The following is a 24,061-nucleotide window of genomic DNA, read 5'->3' on the forward strand; positions in this document are numbered from 1 at the left end:
CCACTGCTGAGTCAGACCAGTGGTCCATCATGTCCAGCAGTCCGCTCACGCAACGGTCCTCTTGTCCAAGACCAGCACCCTAACTGAGACTAGCCCTACCAGCGCATGTTCTTGTTCAGCAGAAACTTGTCTAACTTTGTCTTGAATCCTTGGAGGGTGTTTTCCCCTATAACAGCCTCTGGAAGAGCGTTCCAGCTTTCTACCACTCTCTGGGTGAAGAAGAACTTTCTTACGTTTGTACGGAATCTATCCCCTTTCAACTTTAGAGAGTGCCCTCTTGTTCTCCCTACCCTGGAGAGGGTGAACAACCTGTCCTTATCTACTAAGTCTATCCCCTTCAGTACCTTTAGCATCGTATAAATATAATAGAAGATCCCATGCCCTGTTTACTTTTCTGTCAGTTCAGGGCTATAAAAGCAAGAAATTTCTTGGCCATACTTTAACATTCCAAGCGGCTTCCCATGATGGAGAATTTCGATTGATATTGCTTGGAGCTTGTTTTTATAAACATTTCAGAACCCAATTGAAAACTCATCTTTTCTTAAAATACTTGGTCAAATAACTTTTCTGTCGTTATCAAAATGGTGTTTACTTTATAATCTTTTGTAAACCGCGTAGAACTTATGGTCAAGCGGTCAAGAAGTACGATGTTATATTACATTTACCACGGGGGAATCGCTACCACATTTTTGTAAAACGATCCCTAAGATTACTAGTAACTCTTGTTTCCCGAGTGAGTAAATACTCACCCCACAGTAAAAGTTGGAGTCAATAGCGGTAATTTTGAAATATCAACACAATTTATTACTTTCTTCAATATGTCTGACATCCTCATTGTTTTTCATGGCTTCTTTATTGCTTAACGTCAACAAATGCTCCTTTCCTTCAAAAATGTCAATGTCAATATTGTGCTTTACTGAGGATAATTAGTTTAATAGGTTTTTCAATTATTTTAACAGAAAGGAGCTGCATGTCTGTAGCAGAGGTTTTTTGACGGCCCTTTCCATATACATTTGAAAAATGCTATAAGCTAGTTAACTACCTGCCTGCCAGTCCATGTATTTGAAATGATTATAACAAGCGTATTATCTGCAGCAGACATGTCAGTTTCCATGGTAGCTTTGGAAAAGACAGCATAAAATGGTATTTAAAGAAACACAAAATAAAAGAAAGGAATGAAAAATAAATGTCCAAAATACCCTTAACAAAGAACACACATGCACAACTCTGAGGAGTCAACCCTGCGGGAATTCTGCTCTTCCTCAATAAAAGGTAATGACTTGGTAATATGATTTATTTTAGTTCCAATAGCCTTATTACATAATCAATTAAAACAACACACAACAAAATCACAGTACAATGGAATAAATCACAGCCATATCTGTCTCTCCCCAACACAGCAATCGGTAATGTGATATTTTTTAAATTTATTTTTAAAGGATATTGTTTTCTAGGTTGCCCATCTCTTAAAATGGTATGGAGGAGAAACAAAGGGATGGAGGAGCGTATTTGGAATTCTTAAGAAAAGAGAGGGAAAAATCTAGAAAATTAAAGTCTATTTGAGTAGTGCACTGGCTCGTTGGATTCTTTTTCTCTACTTAAGTTGATGCATAATTTGCCAAAAGTTGAGAACAGCCTAAGAAATGAGAAAATCCTTTTCGTATTTCACATACACCCCTAAGTGTCAGCTTTCTATGTGGGTGGACAGAAAGGCTTTATATGATATTAATATTATAGCAGCCTGTGCCGGGTTTGCTCAATGTATGGGAAGACTGCATGTTGCCAAGCAGGAGATTCACATCCAAGACTCAGCGGGGGCCCATATCTGAGAGAGGAGCACATTTTTGTGGCAGAGAGGCCCATGGAGGCAAATTCCTTTATTGCCCCTCTTATGGAACAGAGCAATAACAAGACAGTGCACAGTAAAGGGGATGGGATTTGATATACTGCCTTTCTGTTATAATCAAAGCGGTTTACATAGGGTTAACAGACCTCCAGATTTATCTGAACATGTCCTCTTTTTTAGAGAACTGATCAGGTTTTGAACTGTCCGGGTTTTGAAAAGCTTCCAGCTTGGGACTGCGACAGGAGAGCATCTGTGCATGCGTACGAAGAGAGACTGAACAAATTGCAGCTCTACACTCTCGAGGAACGTAGGGAGAGGGGAGACGTGATCGAAACATTTAAGTACCTGACGGGACGTGTCGAAGTGGAAGATGATATTTTCTTTCTCAAGGGACCCTCGGCCACAAGAGGGCACCCGCTCAAACTCAGGGTCGGAAAATTTCATGGCGACACCAGAAAGTATTTCTTCACAGAGAGAGTGGTTGATCATTGGAACAAGCTTCCAGTGCAGGTGATCGAGGCAGACAGCGTGCCAGACTTTAAGAATAAATGGGATACCCATGTGGGATCCCTACGAGGGTCAAGATAAGGAAATTGGGTCATTAGGGCATAGACAGGGGGTGGGTAAGCAGAGTGGGCAGACTTGATGGGCTGTAGCTCTTTTCTGCCGTCATCTTCTATGTTTCTATGAATGCAACACGGTGACATCACAGACATGCGCGCATGCATGTGAAGTCATCGCAACACATCTGCGCAGATGCCCTCCCGATGTGGCTCTGAGCATGAGAAGAGGTTGGGGTGTGGGGCTGGGCTGGGGCAGAATGGGACGTGACTTGGGCGGAACAGGGTAGGGCTGGGTGGTTCTGGGGGTAGGGGGGTAGGGCCATTGGTCCAGATTTTACGATCGTGAAATCTGGTAACCCTAGGATTACATATTATATACAAATGCTTATTTTGTACCTGGGACAACGGAGGGTTAACAGATTTGCCTAGGGTTACCAGAAAAACCAGAGCCCTAGACCTGCCCCCCTAGGCCCGCCCAGTCCCACCCTTCCCTGCCCCATCACACCCCCAATTCTGCCCCAGCCCCGCATCCAACCCCCCCCCCCCCCCGCTGCCTGCTCTCATCGGGCAGGACATCCACGCCGGGTTTTGAAAAGCCGTCCGGACCCCCGAACATGTCCTCAAAAGGACTTGCCCAAAGTTACAAAGTTCTCTGGCTACTGCTGTAACCATTAGGCGACTCCTCTGCTGCTTCAAAATATAAGGCAGACCCAGTCAAATCAAGGTTCATTAAGGGGGCGCTCAGGGTCACAGACTATGCACACCGCACAAACCACGTGCAATCTAATGTGAATGGTATCAAAATAAAGGGTGCTCTCAGTGTGAACCACCAGCGATAGGAGTCCAGCTCCAACACTTCACTTTTAGGTAGAGGTGATAAACCCCCACCCGCACACTATCATAGAGCACCCTGAGTGTGCTGAAAATCAAAGTGAAAATATCCACCAATCAAACCAGTAAATCAACAGGTGAGTAAACCAATGAAACCTGAGCGACCCCTAAACGAACCCTGCCAGCCGAGACCCCCCAAAAAAGATACGACCAAAAAATCAAAATACAAAATACAAAACAAAAAATAATGTACTTATCTGCAAAATGAAAAATCGCATAGCTGAAACACAAGAAGAATACGCCAGGCAAGGGGTCGCTCAGGTTTCATTGGTTTACTCACCTGTTGATTTACTGGTTTGATTGGTGGATATTTTCACTTTGATTTTCAGCACACTCAGGGTGCTCTATGATGGTGTGCGGGTGGGGGTTTATCACCTCTACCTAAAAGTGAAGTGTTGGAGCTGGACTCCTATCGCTGGTGGTTCACACTGAGAGCACCCTTTATTTTGATACCATTCACATTAGATTGCACGTGGTTTGTGCGGTGTGCATAGTCTGTGACCCTGAGCGCCCCCTTAATGAACCTTGATTTGACTAGGTCTGCCTTCTTTTGTTGTTGCTAGTTTAGGTTTGTGGCAGTTTTTGGAGTGTATTTTTTGTGCTTCAAAATATAAAGCAGTAACAATTGTTTCACGGTACAGTATTACTTAAGCAGTTGTATGAAACCAGAGAACGGCAGGGGGATACATTTTTTCTCGTCCCCGTAGGAACCCATTTTCCTGTCCCGTCCCCGTGAGTTCTTTTCCTGCCCCATTCCTGAAAGCTCCAAACTCATCTGCACAAGCCTCAAACACTTTAAAACCATAAGTAGCAACATTCATGAATTCAGATTGTGATGTCATAATGCTTCATTCTACCAGTGCCTAAGCTCCGTCCTCATCTGCACAAGCCTCAGACACTTATCATAAGTAACAACATTCTAAAGCTCATATTGTGATGTCATAATGCCTCATTCCACCAGTACCTAAGCTCTGTCCTCATCTGCACAAGCCTCAAACACTTTAAAACCATAAGTCTTCGAAGCTTGTGCGGTGAAGATAGAGCTTATAGGAATGGGGCAGAGACAGAGACAAAACTCACGGAGACGGTGTGGGGAAATTGAGTTCCTGCGGGGACGGGGAAAAAATTTGTCCCCATGTCATTCTCTATATGAAACAACAGTGTCAAAGTATTAAGTGGTAATTTATACAAAGCAACATTTAAAAAAAAGTAATATAAGTGGACACAAAAATATACATAGTTAGAAATTCACATCAGCAACTGTAAAAAGTTATCTTTTAAACTATAGTCCTGAAAATAAAGGACTAAAATGTTAGCATTAAATAGATTCTATTATTATGACAATCCTGACAGACCATTCAATAGCAGACAGGTATTCAAGACATAGGTTTAAATGTAATTTTGTGGAAGCAAATTCAGAGGTCCTCGTGATTAAGGAAAGCAAGTTGTATAGTTAACTGTACTTAACAAAGCTTTTATAAGTCAGTACTAACTTTTGCTGGCTTTTACAAAGCTGAAGTAAAGGTTTCTACTGCAGGCCGGCTAGGTAAATGCTTCAACGTTCATAGAATTCCTATGAGCATTTATCTCGCCAACTCGTGGTAGAAACCTCTATCAAGGCTTTGTAAAAAGGAGCCCTTTGAGATTTATCTCTGACAAATATGAAAACTTATATTCTGGGGTTAACTTTCACTAATAAATAGCTTTGGTTTTAAAACACCAATATGGAAAGAAGCTATTGCCTCCTCATAACAATCTATTTTCAATAACAGTTCAATTTATTATTAATCAATGTACATTATCTCAACATACATAAAACATCATGACACTTCAACAAATCTTCTGGCAACCCCCCAACGTCCTTTAAACCAGTGTCCATAATTTTAATATTCAATGCCCATTATCAGTCTCCATGACCTTCTCCAATCGTACAATCGATTGGAATTCTTGATACAGAAATCACAATATCCACCTCACAGTTGAATTGTAATTGCTCATTGAAGTCTGAATTCAAAGTTCAGTCTTTAGCTTCCAGGAATAATTCGCAGCCTAGCCTGACACAAAGCTGTGTTTCACTATAAAAACGTCTTCAAGGGTGGGCGGAGTCACGCTCACGTAACCATTGCCTGTTAGTATAAAGTTATACGGCGAGCGTTTAAGAGGGACACTTATACTAACTGGCAATGATTACTTGAGCGTTCTAGACCCAAAGAGAGAATGGTAGCTTGACGTGTGTTGCCTCATTCCCAGGAGGCACAGCGAATCAGGCAAGCTATTCATAGGCATTGGTATATTTTAAATTTACATCCTAATTTACGTGACGTTCCCTGGTTTGCGTTTAGGCGCTAGTGGAACCTTATAGGGAGATTCAGTCTCCGGATTGAATCACTGTACAAAACACTGATGCACGGCGTGAGCATTACCGTTGTACCCGATGTGTATATTGTAAATACTGTTAGGAAATAACTGAGGTTATCAATTCAAAGAATGGTAAGCAGTTTGTGTTAAAATCATATTCAGATTGTGACACTAGTCAGTTAATTTACGGAATTATGCGCCCTTGTGGAAAATGGTATAAAGGCCACAGAAAAAGGAACATTAAATATCGGATAGCCCAATATTTGAATAGGTTGGATAAATTAGAAGCTCTGTTGGTTGGTCATTGGATGAGGAATGAGCATGATTTGGAAGAACTGAAATTTGTGGTCTTAATGAGTATTCAGTTGAAACGTGGTGGGGATATATCGGAAATACTGTTGAGGAAGAAGCAGAGGTTAATTTACCAGTGGGATACGATTGAACCAGTAGGCATGAGAGGTGGAATGGTAATGGCGCAAGGTAATGGCGGAATAGAAACCCCTAATGTAATGTAATGTAATGTAATCTGCTGTAACCAGAGTCTAATTAGAATCTAATGAGATAAGGTAGATAGATGATTGGGTCGACAGGATGCTTTTATAGTGAAACACAGCTTTGTGTCGGGCTAGGCTGCAAATTATTCCTGGAATCTAAAGACTGAACTTTGAATTGAGACTTGATGGTTCAATGAGCAATTACAGTTCATCCGTGAGGTGGATATTGTGATTTGTGTATCAAGAATTCCAATCGGTTGTACGATTGGAGAAGGTCATGGAGACTGATAATGGACATTGAATATTAAAATTATAGACACTGGTTTAAAAGACGTTGGGGGGTTGCCAGAAGATTTGTTAAATGTGTCATGATGTTTTATGTATGTTGAGATAATGTACATTGATTAATAATAAATTGAACTGTTATTGAAAATAGATTGTTATGAGGAGGCAATAGCTTCTTTCTATATTGGTGACTTAAATATGAAATAGATTTAAATCTTTCTTTATTCACCTCCATCCAACACATATATGAGTTATGATTTCAAAAGCTTTTATGCTACTCAGATATCTAAAATTAGAGCATAGATGTAGAGGAGTGACCCAATGGGTACAGTAATAAGGAAAATCAGTAAAGTCAGGGTTCAAATCTCACCCCTCTGATGTGCCTTGTGTCTGAGAGCAAATCACTCAATCCCTCACTGCCTATAAGCCATTTTGAACAGGAAAATACCTAATATACTTGTACGTAAGCTCAACTTGAATTTGTATTTGATAAGGTGACTAATCAAATACAAATCCCAAGTGAGGAAGATATGCTTCTAACATTGACAAAAGTGGAATTCTGTGCATGAAAATCCAATGGGGATAGCTGCAGCAAAGATAGGTGACAGTGTGTAGCCAAGAAGATTTAGAGAATGAGGAAATTGATGCCAAGACATTAGCAATAAATTAATGCAACAGAATTAATTACCTAACGTACAATGGTACCCATTTTTTTTCAGGTTTTTGCACCGAATGTTTTAATTTGACAGGAAACAAGACTTCTTGCTGCATTTTAAGTCATTTCGGGTCTGATTTTATGACATTACTTTTTGGGAAGTCTCAGCTTTTGCTGCTCCTACTCCACTCTGCCTACTTTAGCCTTCAATCCATAACCCTGCTGCCCTCTGCCCACCACCCTAGCCAGCAGATTAACTATCTCCCTAGCTGTATCCCCACCCTTGCATCCTGTTCATCTGTCTTGTCTGTTTAGATTGTAAGCTCTTTGAGCAGGGACTGTCTTCTTTGTGACTCTGTACAGCACTGCATATGTCTGGTAGCATTCTAGAAATAATTAATAGCAGTAGTAGTTTGTGTCGTATTATATGCTTATATTATATAGGATATGTGAAAATCCAGGTTCATGATAATAATTCTAAATGTCATCATAGTTCTCACCTGCTTGTTGCAGGTTTCTCTGTGTCTTGTCAAGTAGAAACCGACATTTCAGTCACCATGCTATTGTTTTCTTCAGGGTCTGCAGTTTGTTTTCGTATATAGTGGGTCCACTGACCTGATTGGGAACAGGGCAGTCTGTTGGTCACCAATTTGAATTTTGGCGGGAAAATCAGTTGGTCTTTTTTTTCCCCTACAGAATGGAAAAGTGTCAGGTGAATTTAAGATGTACTCCCCGTGAAGATGGGAGAACATATAACCCAGCTTCACAGGAAGAACATCTTAAACTCATCAGAGACTTTTCCATTCTCTGTGTGTGTGGTGGTGGTGGTGATGGAGGGGGGGTTGGGGGAAGACCAACTGATTTTCCCACCAAAAATTCAAGTTGATGACCAACAGACTGCCCTTTTCCCAATCAGGCCAGTGGACCCACTATTTACAAAGATAAACTGTAGATCTCACAGCATACCCTGAAGAAAGCCACAGCATGGTGGCTGAAAGGTCGGTTTCTAGGTGACAAAACGCGAGATCCAAAAACCTGCAACAAGCACAATGCCAGCTGCAGAAACCCTGAGAGAACATACCGTAGTTCTCACCCTTCTCTCACTTCACCAGTGTTAAGAGGGGCATTTTAGAAAGGACATACAAATCAGAATTGAGGCATCCACTTCAGGACGTTTCAAGTTCTGCTAGTATTTTGTTGTAAATCACAGGGAGAAATAGATGCTTATATTCTGGTTGCATGCAGCCAAAGCATCCATTTTAGAAATATAACTGTCTTAAAAATAATCAACGGGTCAATGAACCCATAAATTTTTATGTTATGAATGTTCACGAGCAGAACATAAACATTCCTGTTAGTCATTTTAGAAACAAATGTTTCATTTTCCTACACTGTCACACAGCCTAATATCCCTTGTCAGATTTTGTGTCGGGGGGACATCAACCACTGGGAGATTAAGAGGGTGACCTCCCCTAATCCCCTTAGTAGAGCACTGTTCAACAGAAGCATTTTTCTGGAATGTAGACATCCCAGGGATAAGGTGCAAATGCTGACATTGATCTTTTTAACCAAAGGTATGCATTCCACTTCTGAAATGGAGAATACAGTGTTCCCTTGGTCATTCGCAGTTGGCGGTCCCGGTCATTCGCGGTATTTTCCGCCCGTGAACCGCTGACAAGGAGAGGGCAGCGGGAGAGGCAGGAGAGAGCATCCGGAGCGCCGGCGAGTGCAGGAAATCACTCGCGGTATGCTCCGACCGCCTCTTCCTGCACTAAGTCGGGCCTTATCCAATCAGGAGCTGCTTTGACATGCAGCTCCTGATTGGCTAAGGTGACCATCAAACAAGGCCTACCTTCTTCCCTCTCTTCCTCCCCCCATGAATAAAACCCTCCTTGTAGCCCCCCACCCTCCCATTCATCATAGGTCTCCCTAGGCCTACAGCTCCAGTCATTGGTAGTGAAGTAGTCTTCTGGGCAGGAGTAATGCTCACTCGACCCTGCCCAGGCTGGCTCCATCAACAAAATGTCTGCTGTGACCTCTGGTGACACTCTTGCACTAGAACACCATGAGATTGTCAATAGAGGTTGAAATAGCTATTTTGACAATGGAGCCAGCCTGGGTAGGAGCAAGTGAGGATCTCTTCTGCCTCAAAGGCCACTTCACCACCAATGACTGGAACAGTAGGCCCAGGGAAGTCTACTAGGGGCAGGGGGCTACTGTAGAGGGCCTTGTTAGTTGTGGGAAGGAAGGGAAGAAGGGGGACCTTGTTCATTGGGGTGAGAGAAGAAAGAAGGGAGGCCTTTTTTACCACGGAGGGAGCAGGGGAGGACTTGTTTGTTGGAGAAGGGGGAAGAGAGAGAAGGAGAAAGGTCTTGTTTATTGGGGAAGAGAGGGGAGGGAGGAAAGAAGGGAGGGTTTGTTTGTTGGGGAAGGGTGAAGGGCTGTCCTAGGTCCCTCCATGTCGAACACTCACCCTGATTTAGGCAAGAGCCTGGGATTAATAGGGGAACAGCCCTAGGTCAGCTTTGTTAGGGTTGTTTTTGTGTTTTGTGGCCACCACCAGGACCTAGATTTTTTAAAATTTTTGCTTTTGTTTTTTCATCTCAAATAAATTAAATAATAATAATGAAAAAAAAAGAAGAAAGAAATGAAAAACGAAGGGGCCCTTATAGGAAACTTGTATTGTAAAATCTGTCAAGTTAGGATAAAACTTGTACAGGAAAACTTACACTGTAAGGATAATTATGGGAAATTGTAACCTGTATATTATATATATTAATATTAGACCCCCCAGTATGTGTCAAATTAGGATAAAAACTTGCATCATAAACTTGCACTGAAATGATGGCAAACCCAGTGCAAATCATAACCTGTTAACTGTATATTATGTATGTTTAACGCGTAACTCATTCGGATCTCTTTGGGGACAGCGGGATAGAAAACAAATTGAATAAATAAATAGTCTGTTAAGCAGTTAATGCATGACCTTACAGAGGTACTATGTATACCCACACAATTGAAAATAATCTTAATATACAGTAAAGAATTCTTCAGAGTGGTAACTGCAGAGAATATAAGAACCCCCTCCCCCCAAACAACAAAAACTTACTAAACTTTCCCCCCTCTTCTACAAAGCCACGAGGCAACAGCCCGGAAGCCCTTTAAATTTCTATGGGCTTCGGAGTCGCTAGCGCAGTTTCATAGAAGAGGGGGGGTTTATTTAGGGTTACCAGATTTTCGGATCCCTAGACCCGCCCCCGAGGCCCGCCTATTTCCACCCCGGTCCTACCCCCAATCTCGCCCTAGCCCCACCTGCTCTCTTGAATGCCCTCCTGCCCAACGGCGATTTGTTGGAAGCTTTTCAAAACTTAGACAAAGTGCCAGGTTTTGAAAAGCTGTCTGGACCTCCGGACTTGTGCTCAAAAGGAGGACATGTCCGAGGAAATCCAGACATTCGGTAACCCTAACTTTAATAACAGGACCTCAAAGTAAAAAGAAAACAAAAACAAAAACATGACTGCCCATGTGCCTAGTTTCAGCAGTTGTTGTACTGCTTCCAATAGGATCTTTTGACTTGTAGCGGGGAGACAGTGAGCCAAAGGTATTTCTTGACTCTTTTCCTATATCATTATTACAAGTGTTAATAGGCTGTGCCTTTATTGGGGTTAGTTATTTGTTGGGTGGATGATAATTTATATACTATAAGAGAAACAAAGATCCACTATTGAAGTATTTTTAAGAAAGAAGCAATAAAGAATTAATGATAGAGTTTTAAGAAGGAGGGGGAGATTTAGAGCAGCAGTTCCCAACCCTGTCCTGGAGGACCATTAGGCCAACCGGGTTTTCAGGCTAGCCCTAATGAATATGCATGAAGCAGATTTGCGTGCCTGTCCCTTCCATTATATGCAAATCTCTCTCATGCATATTCATTAGGACTAACCTGAAAACCCGATTGGTTCGGTGGTCCTCCAGGAGAGGGTTGGGAACCACTGATTTAGAGGATCAATGATGGAAACCTGGAACCTGTAAGTCTTGGGTTAAAGATTTATTCACTTGTGTCCAAGCTGGTTTCTGAGATCCTCAACCACCCTGTAGGAACACTCTATGTTCCAGTCTATGGGATTGTGCTTTTCCTATGGATGATTCCTTTTTGATCCCATACACCTTTTCAGACGCTAGTGTGATAACATAAGACCCCCCACCAAAAAAACACAAAACAACCAACCAACACCACCAACAACAAAAACTTACTACACTTTAATAACAGGACCCCAAAGTAAAAAAAATAAAAAAAGACTGCCCATGCACCTAGTTTCAGCAATTGTTGTACTGCTTCCAATAGAATCTTTTGACTTATTTATTTTATTTATTTCTAAAATTTCTTAACCGCCTATAACTAAGCGGTTTCCAATTTAAAACATTCACAATGGTTCAGAGGATAACATACATAACAATACTTTCAATACAAGACAATAATTCAGAAGACAACAAACAACAATACTTTCAACACACTACTTTTAGCTCACTAAAAATTCAGCAATAAAATTCCATATCATCAATTCTCAATACATTTAAGACACAGGCCATAATAAGATTCCTCTTTAGGTATCTCCCTTCAGGATAACTTCAAAGTAAAGCCTCTACATATAATTGTGTTTTTAACATTTTCTTAAGCTGTGACCTCTGAATGCCATGGAGGAGATTCCAGTTTTACTCCTACCATGGACATCATTGCTATTCTTGTAGTGGGGAGACAGTAAGCCAAAGGTATTTCCATGCTTTTTCCCTATATCATTATTACAAGTGTTAATAGGCTGTGTCACAGCACTTGGTGAATTAGTCTTGATGCTAACTATTTCTTTCCCCTCAGTGAATGGTCCAGTTAAAACCTGAAAAGTCTCAGCAATGCTTTATAGTGGCTGGAGATTATTATTAGGCTCTTGCTGTCCTGGTTAATGCGTTTCTCGCGGCACCTCATGATTAGTTTCGACGATGCCTGTTTCTCCTTCAGGTAAGTGAATAGTTTGTCTTCCTTCTATCACCGGCTCATTATTACTAATGTTCTCATTCTCACTGCCGTCATCTCGGAGATGGATGTTTTCTTCAGTGAAGGGTTTGTTAATGTTCCTCTCTGCAACAATATTTCTAGGAGCGCAGGCCTTTATGGCTCATGTTGTGTCACGGAAAAAAGGTCATGTTTACCCTGTTCATGATGAAAGAATTCATCCATGCTATCTTGTTTTTCAGATTAATCTCTGCACCTACTCTTTACGGCCTCAAGCCAGAAGGAGATGTAGGGTTTTCCTCCTGATCTATAAAAAAGATGATATGAAATTGCTTGCAATATTTATAAAACCTAATTAACTATGGGGTCCTTTTACAGGGCTGAGGTAAGCATTAAGAAGTGCTTACCACAGCAGAAAATGCCTTACCGCGGGACATGCTCAGGTATTTTGCTATAATATTTGCATGTGCGTGTAGCACCCATGCTATAAAAATATTTTTTTGTGCTGGGGTGAGTTTGGGGTAGAGAGTGGGTGTGTTTTGCACTAACCAAATAGTGCAGCTACATTGCTCTGCACTAACCAATTAACATGTACTTAGTAGTATTGCCCGATTCATGGAAAACATTTTCAATTGAATTCAGTCTATTGAATTGATTTGATACTCCCTCCTATCATCCTGTGTGGCAGCTTTCCGTCCCTCCTATTCCCCTATGCAGCATATTCCCAATAGCCCCCCCCACCCCCCAGTGAGGCCCGACATTCCTCCAGGATCTCCTAAAGCAGCAGCAGCTGCGGTGGTGGTAGACGGCTAGCAGACGCAGGCTCTGAACAGGCTTGTTCGTGGCCTGCCCCACCAGGGTTTCCCTTCTGCCATGTCATCAGTGACACAGCAGAGGGAAGTCCTGGCAGGGAAGGTCATGAACAAGCCTGTTCAGAGCCTGCGTCTACTAGCTGTCCACTACCACCACTGCTGCTTTAGGGGGCCATGGATGGCCTAACCGGGGTTGAGGGCTGTTCATTGAATCGGTGATTCTGATTTTGGGGGGGGAAACAAATTGATTCGAATCGCTTCACCGAAGTGAATCAGTGAATCGATTCGAACTGGCCAATCGGGCAGCACTAGTGCTTAGCGCATGAGCCCATAGCTCCGGATTCTATGTATAAATGGCATTGGAAGTGGCTGCCTTAAAAATGGCTGCCAATCGTGTATAAAACATGTGACAGTGCTGTGTACAGAACTGCGGTTTCGGGAAAGGTAGGCACTGGGATTGTAGGCCAGGGTTTTCAAGGACTACATTTCCGGCACCTAACTTCCATGTGAAATCATGCCTACAGAGGTGCTTTATGATGCTTTATGCCACGTCCGGCATTAGCCACGCCTACACTAGCATTAGGCATCATAAAGCACAAGTTTTTTTAAAGGTGCCGGTAAACACCTACAGTTTTGTTTTTAAATGGCATTTTCAACTTAAGTTAGGAGCAGGTAGGGCACACTTAATGGCACCTAACTTAAGGCGCCGTTCATAAAATGTGGGATTTACTGCCTAGATAATGGGTAGTGGTACAGCTACATAACTGGAATATTAGCAAGTGGCCATTAATAGGAAAAATACAAAAATTGACCTTAGTGCACAGGAATGACCCACATAAAGATGCGCTAAGGCCACTTTTTACCACAGTTTGTTAACAGGGCACCTACAAGGGCAATTGTATAAATTCACACTTCAATTATATATTAGGGTTTTTTGGCACCAAGATTCACTTATACAATGCTGGCGTACGGTTGGCACTGGCACACCTATATGTAGGCACTGAGTTCAATGCATAGGAGAATATAAGAATAGCCTTACTGGGTCAGACCAATGGTCCATAAAGCCCAGTAGCCCATTCTCATGGTGGCCAATCCAAGTCACCAGTACCTGGCCAAAACCCAAGATGTAGCAATATTCCATGCTACCAATCCAGGGCAAGCAATGGCTTCCCCTATATCTTTCTCAATAACAGACTATGGACTTTTCCTCCAGGAACTTGTCCAAACCTTTCTTAAAACTAGCTACGCTATCCGCTCTTACCTCTGGCAACATATTCCACAGCTTAACTATTCTCTGAGTGAAAAAAAAATTCCAAAAGTCTTACCCTGTAACTTCATCGAGTGTCCCCTAGTCTTTGTAATTTTTGACAGAGTGAAAAATCGATCCACTTGTTCCCGTTCTACTCCACTCAGGATTTTGTAGACTTCAATCATATCTCCCCTCAGCCGTCTCTTTTCCAAGCCGAAGAGCCCTAACCGTTTTAGTCTTTCCTCATACGAGAGGAGTTCCATCCCCTTTACCATCTTGGTCGCTCTTCTTTGAACCTTTTCTAGCGCCACTATATCTTTCTTTAGATAAGGAGACCAGAACTGAATGCAATACTCCAGATGAGGTTGCACCATGGAGCGATACAGGGGCATTATAACATTCTTAGTATTGTTAACAATCCCTTTAATAATTACTAGCATCCTATTAACTTTTTTTGTCCGCCGCCGCACCTTGGTGTGGTCTGGATGTGTTTTGGGTGGCCCTTGAAAGCATATATGTCAGCATAAGCAATGCAGCAAAAAGAATACATAATAGGCCTTAAGAATGGGAAACTTTAATTAGAATGACCCAACACGGCCTGTGTTTCGGCTGAAAGCCTGCATCAGGGATCTGAAAGTAAGGAAACAATGAATACAATTCTTTGAAAATACATTTAAGATTAAAAATATATCTACAAATATGAAATACACAAATAAAAATATTTAAAATCATAGGGAAACCAATACCTAATATCACTAAATCCCATACTTGACCCAGGTTTTATACTAGTACAGTTATGGAACCTCAGTTCCCCCTTTCCTGTTACTCTGTTCATAACTCGATCCTTCTTAAACTGCTATAATATAATGAAGCATATACAAATGCAATTCCTTATATTGTAAGTCACCTTGAATCTATTTAGGCATAGTGGAACTCAAATACTGGATTAGATTAGATTCGAAACACTTTCTAAGCATCATTAAAGAACATAGATAAAATCTACAGACATTAATATGAATTATAATATATGTAATGTAATGTAATGTAATTTATTTCTTATATACCGCTACATCCGTTAGGTTCTAAGCGGTTTACAGAAAATATACATTAAGATTAGAAATAAGAAAGGTACTTGAAAAATTCCCTTACTGTCCCGAAGGCTCACAATCTAACTAAAGTACCTGGAGGGTAATAGAGAAGTGAAAAGTAGAGTTAGAGGAAAAATAAAAATAAAATAAACATTTTAACAAGACAGCATTGATCTAAATACTTTGGAAGGGAGAAGAGAGGAGAGAAAGGAATAGAAGCAGAAGGGGGAGCCGTTGAACAGTAGAATTCTGGAGAAATTTAAATGATAGAAATAGAACAAAACAAAGACAAAAGGCAAAACAATAGATAAGATTAAAGATAAATCATAAGCTGGAAAGAAAAATAAAATAAAACTTTGTCTTCAATCTACGGTTTCAGCGTCAGTGATGAAGTGGAGCAAGTAAGTTTAGGAGGAGCGATTGACGTTTCCAGAAAGGGCTTCTTCAGGGAAGAGACTTGGCAGACAGTCCCAGGATGCCTATGTCTCCTCCTCTGCGATGTTCTCCCATCCATGCATTCCCTCCCAGACACACTGCCCGTGCCCCAGCCGCTCCAAGGAGGCTGCCCCAGATGAGGCCCACGGTGAATGCACGATTCTCTCCTCTGCGGGAAAGCCGCCCGGAGCCGACAGTCGATCTTCTTAGCGGATTGCATGGGGGGAAGAGTTCACACTCTTGGTAGGATCGGGTCTGTGTGCTCTCGGTGGTTGTGGCTGGTCTCGTTGCTGCTTAGGTGTAAAAGCAGTTGATCTCCACTGCTGCTGATATTTAAAAGCAGGCAGATTGATCTCTCCAATGGACTGCAGGGGGAGGAGTTCACACTCCTGGCAGGATCGGGTCTGTGGGCTCTTGGTGGTTGCGGTAGGTCTCGCTGCTGCTTGTATGTAAAAGCAGTTGTTTTTCTACTGCTGCTGATATTTAAAGCAGGTAGATTGATCTCTTAAACGGGATATAGGGGGAGGAGCTCACATGCCTGGTTGGATCGGGGCAAGGGCTCCTATTATAGGCAGCTGGTCTTGCTGCTACTTAGGTGTTAAAGCAGTTGATCTTCCTAGCGGACTGCAGGAGGTGTGGAGCTCACACTCCTGTCATGATCTGGTCTATGGGCTCTTGGTAGTTGCGGTTGGTCCCAATGCTGCTTAGGTGTAAAAGCAGTTGTTCTCTCACTGCTGCTGATATTTAAAAGCAGGTAGATTGATCTATCCAATGGAATGCTGGGGGAAGATCTTATATGTCTGGCTGGATCGTGGCAAAGGGTTCCCGGTAGTGGCGGCTGGTCCTATTGCTGCTTAGGTGTAAAAACAGTTGATCTTCTTATCGAATTGTAGGGGGGGCGGATCTCACATTCCTGGCAGGTTCGGGTCTGTGGGTTCTTGGTGGTTGCGGATGGACCCGCTGCTGCTTAGGTGTAAAAGCAGTTGTTTTCCCAATGCTGCTGATATTTAAAAGCAGAAAAAACAAGGAAGGCAACCAAGTCACATCAAGGTCTGTGAGGGGGAAGCTCAAAGTGCCTAACTTGGCTCACAACTTGCAAACCAAATATAGTGTAATATGTCAAAGAACATGTCACATTATATGATGTTATAGGGCGCTCTCAGTGTGAACCCTCAGTGATAGGAGCACAGCTCCGACACTTCACTTCTGGGCCAAGGCCATAAGCCTCCACCCGCACACCATCATCGAGCGCCCTGTGTGTGCAGAAATCAAACCAATCAACAATCAAAGTGAGTAAATGAAACTCAACACAAGCAACCTGAGCGACCCCCACACAAACCCTGCCAGCCAAACCCCCTCAAAAAACTCACGCAAAATCACAAACAAAGTCAAAAACCATACCAAAAAGTGAAAAACATGTCCAAAAGAAACAATACTTATCCAAAACTGTCACACAAACGGAAAAAACCGCGCCAGGAGGAGAGGTTCAACCGCGCTGGTTTCGGGAGGAGCCCTTCTTCAGGAACCTGGCCTCCAACAGAACACAAGCAGAGAGGAAGGCTGGAGGGCGGGGTGCCCGGGAGGGAGAGCACACCGGCTAAAACAGATCCACAGGTGACATCATACACGAACCAACCAATCATACAGTGCCAGCACTCAACACAATCAGCACCACAGAAAAGAGAAGGAGAAGAGGGAGGGAAAAGGGGAGGGAAAAAGAAACACCCACCAATAAGAGCACCGCAATCAAAAAGAGTCCCCACCCCCCCACACACACGCAAGCACACCACACACTGCATCCAAAATCCACTATCCAAAGGGAGCCAAAAACCCTATTAAACAATGGTATTCCATTCCACACTTTCGTTAAGGCCATTCGGCTGAACAGATTGTAATTGAAAAATCCAATATTGTTCCCTGAGATTAAGGTGAGCCTGTCGATCCCCCCTAAAGTCCCAAGAGACTTGCTCAAGCACGAACCAGGATAGGTCAGTAAAACAGTGACCAAAGTCAGCACAGTGGGGTACCAGAGGGGCAGACTGAGATCCAGTACGGATCCGGCTTCTATGTTCTTGCAGTCTGACCCTGACACTTCTACTGGTCCGTCCCACATAGCACAAACCACACGGGCAGATAATAACATAAACTACCCATTTAGAATCACACGAAGTTTGCGCTCTGAGGTGGTAAGTGCGTTGGGTCCGGGGATGTTGCCAGGTAGAAATTGACAAAGATGAATGACACATGTCACAATGTCCACATGGTTGATGTCTGCCCCCACTGTGGGCCCGACTCCTGGTAGCCAGAAGGTCCTTCAAGTTCTTAGAACGAGCAAAAGCGATACACGGGGTCTCCTTAAAAATGGTATGATGTCCCAAAACATGCCAATGTTTCCTCACAATATTAGCTATCTGGTGGGCTTGATTGGAAAATGATATGACACACACCTGTTGCTCTAGAGGTGGCCGAATTACAGGAGCCCTTAGCAATTCAGGGTTAGCATAGCGGGCTCTACGGTACGCTCTTCTAATAATCCATTCAGGATAGCCACGAGCCTTAAAGCGCAAAGACAGAGCCTTTGCCTGAGCCTTATACTCTCTCAATGATGAGCAAATCCGACGAATCCTGAGGAATTGCCCCACGGGCACCGACTGGCGCAACCGGACAGGATGGCAGCTGGTATAATGTAAATATGAAGTCCGATCCGTAGGTTTGCGAAACACAGTAGTAACCAGTTTACCCTGCTCTTTGCTAACCCTGGTATCCAGATAGGTGACACTGCTTGTATTGACCGTGGCAGTAAACTTTAAATGCCTATCAAGAGTGTTAAGCCAAGTCAAAAACTCATAAAACCTGGCCTTGGTGTCAGTCCAAATAAGGAACACATCATCAATAAAACGGAGCCATATGGCGATATGGATCATCCATACAGATGGATATAACAGACGTTCCTCAAAATTTGTGACATAAAGATTAGCCACACTGGGGGCCATGGCTGTACCCATGGCTACCCCGTGCGTTTGGAGATAAAACTCCCCACGCACTTCAAAAAAATTATTTTGTAACACCAAGGTGGCCAATTGCATGAGGAAAGCTTTGGTTATACGATGGTGAGGCCCCGTAGATAGATGATGTTCAACAATCTTTAAGGCTTCAGTCTGAGGTATATTGCTATATAAAGCTTCCAAATCCATGGTTACCAGAAGATCGGACTGCTGCACCTGGATAATATCAATTCTATTGAGAAAGTTGGTGGTGTCCAATACAAAAGACCGTGCTTGAGCAACCTGGGGTTTCAAAAAATGGTCAACCATTTTAGACAAGGGTTAGAGGATGGTACCCCGGAGCGACACAATGGGTCTACCCGGGGGGTCGTTGAGAGTTTTATGAATTTTGGGTACAGTGTAAAAGTGGGGGTTGCGGCTGGGGGCCTGGGATAAATATTTGGCCTCAGATTTGGTGATAATGTTATTCTGCAGTGCCTCCTGCACCACAACTGCAATCTCCTGACGCAGAGCGGGGGAGGGATCCCCGTCAAGTTTACTATACCAGTCTGCGTTGGAGATATGCGCATCCACCTGAGCATTGTACTGGGTCAAAGATTGAACGACCACAGCTCCGCCCTTATCAGTGGGTTTGATATCCAAGTCAAGGGTATCTCTAAGGGACTCTAGAGCAAGCTGTTGCACCCTGGTCATATTGACAAAGTGACGACCAGGAGGAACCTGTCCAAGCTGATCAATATCACGTAATATCAAATCACGGAATACTTTGATGTGAGCATCCATGGGCCCCGGGGGGGTCCAATGAGATTTGACCCTGAATAAAGAATCATCCCGGGTACCCACCTGAGAAGAGAAAAACAGCTTGATCTGGAGACCCCTCACAAACCGAGCCATATCCCTGTGTGCTGTAAACAGATCCAACCCAGTAGTGGGAACAAAAGACAGACCCTTCTCCAGCACTTGAGTCTGTGCATCGGAGAGGGCGACCCCAGATATGTTGACCACTAAGGACCCCTCGCTGCTTGCGAACGAGTTACTGGAAGATTGTATGTTTGGGCTGTATTGCGGTCTGGATAACCCCTGCGGCCCCGAGACCGTCTCCTTGGGCCTCGCCTGGATCCTCGGCCTAAAAAACGCCCTGACCCCATATACAAATTACATCCACTGGAATCACTAGAGGACGAACCATCATCTGATGGATATGTAGAAACCTGTGGTATCACCACAGAAGACCCCTGAGGCTGCATCCAGGAGTATACATACCCCGACGCATAATCCTCAGTGTCCCTGTGAAATTTCTTAACCTTGCCCTGCTTAATTTTATTACGATACTGGTCATGTGCTGCCTGCAGATCAGGCAAACACTGGGCAAACAAAGGTGCTGAATTGGGGTCAGAAGTTAGTTTAGTCTGTATCTCCGTGCTGTGATCGGTGATTTCATGAGAGACCTCCTGAATGGTGTCAATCAATAACACCATAGGTCCAGGGAACACTTATTAAGAATTGCAGCCCATTTGTGTAAAAAAGAGTCCCTATTGGTGAACATACCAGGGGGTTTGTGCACCCTCAAGCCCCGAGGTATATAATGATTTTTAATATACTCCACCAATGACATGCTATGCAAGTCTAACCTAATCAATTCCCTCTGTAAACTACACCACGTGTTTTTATTAGAAACAAAATCCGGCACATATACATTCACATCAAGATCCTCCTGAAAAAGGGAGGTCTTGGTCGTGCATGACGTCACCTGATCCGCAGAAAAGCACAGAGTGCGCTGCCACTCGGGCAACTCCATGGAGTGAGACAATGGAGTGTTGGATATTTAAAAGCAGGCAGATTGATCTCTCCAACAAATTGTATGGTGAAGAGCATACACGTCTGGCTGGATTGGGACAAAAGCTCTCGATAGTGGCGGCTGGTCTTGGTGCTGCTTAGGTGTAAAAGCAGTTGATCTCCTACTTCTGATAATATTTAAAAGCAAGCATATTGATTTTTCCAACGGAATGCTGGGGAAGAGCTTACTTGTTTGGCTGGATCAGGGCAAAGGGTTCTCGGTAGTGGTGACTGGTCCTGTTGCTGCTTAGGTGTCAAAAACAGTTGATCTTCCTAGTGGACTGCAGGGGGAGGTGGAGCTCACACTCTTGGTTGGATCGGGTCTGTGGGCTCTTGGTAGATGCGGATAGTTCCGCTGCTGCTGAGGTGTAAAAGCAGTTGATTTCCCACTGTTGCTGATATTTAAAAGCAGGTAGATTGATCTCTCCAATGGACTGCAGAGGGAGGAGCTCACATGCCTGGCTGGATCGGGACAAAGGGCTCTTGGTAGTGGTGGCTGGTCCTGCTGCTGCTTAGGTGTAAAAGCAGTTGATTTTCCTAGCGGACTGCAGGGAGGGTGGAGCTCATATTTTTGCAGGATCGGGACTGTGGGTTTTTAGGTGGGTTGGTCCCGTTGCTGCTTAGGTGTAAAAGCAATTGATCTCCCACTGCTGCTGATATTTAAAAGCAGGCAGATTGTCCAGGGAGAGGAGCTCTGCACTCAAACTGCCATCCTCCTCGCCTCCAAGTTCCGGAATATGTGTACTGGTGATAAATAAATTATAAGAAACAGAGCTTTTACATATGATCAACTAAGGGTGATTCTTAACAGTGACCTTTTGCTCTCTGACAATATCTCCCAAGTAGTATCCGCCTTTTTCTACTACCTCTAGTAACTAAAAAAAATAAAAAATAATCAGACAATACTTCTTGGAACTGACTTCTCTCAACTACTTTATTCCTTCGTCCTCTCCTGTATGGACTACTGCAACATGCTTTTAAACAAGCTCACTTTAAAAAACCTCCATCAACAATAAGAACAAAATGACGCCGTCTGACTCCTGAAGAATCACCACATACGAGAACCAATTGTCCCAGTGTTGCACGCTGCCCACTGGCTGCCAATCGACAAAATATGTATATTCATAGACCTAATAATGGCCTACAAACTCTTCCACGACATGGTACTGGCCTACATGGCCATTCTACTTTCCCTCTTCCCCTGGCCCCCTGTTGTGCTATGCCTGCCTGCTCTGTAGCCTCCTTCTGTTCTCCCCCCCTCCCAGAGCAAAACATGATTGCTGTCTGGCCCCCAGCACACCCCTCCACCCAAAGAAGCCCCCTTTCTCTCTCCCCCTGGCCCCCTGTTGTGCCATGCCTGCCTGCTCCGTGGCCCTCTTCTGTTCCCCCCCTCCCAGAGCGAAGCATGATTGCTTTCTGCCCCCCAGCACACTCCTCCCCCCCTAAGCAGTCCCCTTTCCCTCTCCCCCTGGTCCCCTATTGTGCCATGCCTGCCTGCTCCATGGCCCCCTTCTGTTCTCCCCTCCTAGAGCAAAGCATCATTGCTTTCTGGCCCCCAGCACACCCCTCCTCCCAAAGCAGCCCCCTTTCCCTCTCGCCCTAGCCCCTTGCCTGCCAGTATTGCTCCCTCTTCTGGCCCACCGGCACAAACCGCGGCTGCTGCTCCTCTTCAAAGCAGCCTGCTGAGGATTGCTGGCCAGCTGTAGCGAACCTCGCAGGCCGGGATCGCATCAGAGGGAACATGCTACCGAGGTGGAGAGCAGCCTGCAAGGTTTGCTACAGCTGACCAGCGATCCTCAGCAGGCTGCTTTGAAGAGGAGCAGCAGCGGCAGGTGAGTGAGGGCGCGAGGGGGAGTCGCCGGTGTGTTCTTCTTGCCTCCGTGTTCGGAAATCAAATTCAGCATGGAGACAGACACCACGGTGGCAGGAATCACAAAACCCTAAGCGCGCATGAGCGCTTAGGGTTTTATTATAGAGGATAATTACTCCTGGCGGAATTCTGTACAACTGCACAGCGTAGAATTCTGCATAAATCTTCCATTCTGCTCCAGATCCCATCTTCTCCCCCAGGTGGGTTTCACACCCTCCCATGAGATCCGACATACCTGTGGGCCGCCAAATGAAGCAGCAGGTGGCTGGCAGAGGCAGTGTTGTAAACAGGCAGCTTATGGCTGGCCTCATCGGGGCCTTTCTTCTGCCGCATAACTTCCTGTAGATGGATGACTTCGGGACAGAGGGAAGGCTTCGGCAGCGGCAGCTGTGAGCAGTCTATTCACAGCACTGCCTCTGTTGGCTGGCTGCTGCAACTCTGGGAGGCCCACAGGTTAAGTCGGATCTCACAGAGTGTTTGTGTGTGTGTGTGTGTGTGTGGGGGGGGGTCAGTTGGTCAGAGAGAGGCAAGACCCAAGAAGGGGAGGGAACATGGATGCTAGACTACAATTTTTTTGGGGGGGGGAACATGGATACTAAGCCTGTGGGGGACGGGGAAATGGGAAGAAAGGGGACATGGATCCTGGACTGCAAGTGAAGGGGGGAGAGGAGGAGACATGGATGCCAAACTCCAAGTGGGGGGGGGGGGATTAGAAGGGGCCATAGATACTACAGTAAACCTACAGGGAGAAGAGAAGGGAGGATGATGGACTGATAAGTAGAGGGAAAATGGTGTGAGAAGGAAACCCTGGCCAGAAAGGGGGATGGGAAGGAAGAGATGGTTGATCATAGAGAGAGGGAGAGAGAGAGATGCCAGACCATGTGGAGTGGGGAAGGGATTCAGAATGCAAGCAAGAGAGGTGGTGAGTGGGGTGAGGGGACATGGATACTAGACCCACAAGAGGGGATTGGAGGGTAGTAAAGAGAGAGTGACCAAGACCAGAAATGGGGTGGAAAGGGAGGAAGAGAGTCTTAGCCAGTGGAGAGACGGATGCCAGACTATGGGGGCCATGGAGGGGATTCAGGGTGCAAGTGAGAGAGGGGTAGGATTTAGAGGGAGACAGAACTGCAGTTGGAGTGAGAGAGGGAACTGATGAGGCAGGAACCTGAGAGAGGAAAAGGCAGGAAGGAATTTCAGGTCTCAGGGTAGGAGAATTCTGTAGAAAACACTACAAATAAACTTTGCAGAATTTTGAAATATTGTGCGCAGAAGTTTCAAAACTTTTGCGGAGAATTCTCAAAGTTTTTGCACAGAATTCCACCTGGAGTGATACATATATAAAACCAATCAATAAATAGTTAATGCGAGAGTTGAAAATAGCCAATTAAATATATCGAACCATGTGTTAAACTGACTTTGCACTATATTAAAAATGCAATAACACTCCTGTTATCTTAGATGATCGATGGATAAATAAACATGCTGCAAATTCAGATGGCCGGATGACCTCCAGTGGCAGATGTAGAAAAGACCTTACATTATGTTAAAGATACACCTTAATTAGTATACTAAATAACCAATAATTAAAAAAATGTGCCGCAAAAGCATATTGCTGAGCCACCTCCAGTGCATAATCCAGAAACAGTACACTTGTTGAAAGTTAATACAT

At 44.0% G+C, this 24,061-nt stretch overlaps 1 protein-coding gene across 2 annotated transcripts in view; it reads right to left on the bottom strand.

Annotated features, from left to right (window-relative positions):
* CDH4 (cadherin 4) overlaps positions 1–24,061 on the bottom strand; it is a 1,411,847-nt gene that overhangs the window by 434,516 nt on the left and 953,270 nt on the right. The gene's annotated exons all lie outside the window — the stretch shown is intronic.

Source organism: Geotrypetes seraphini, chromosome 11, assembly GCF_902459505.1.
Source record: "Geotrypetes seraphini chromosome 11, aGeoSer1.1, whole genome shotgun sequence".
Lineage (NCBI taxonomy): Eukaryota > Metazoa > Chordata > Amphibia > Gymnophiona > Dermophiidae > Geotrypetes > Geotrypetes seraphini.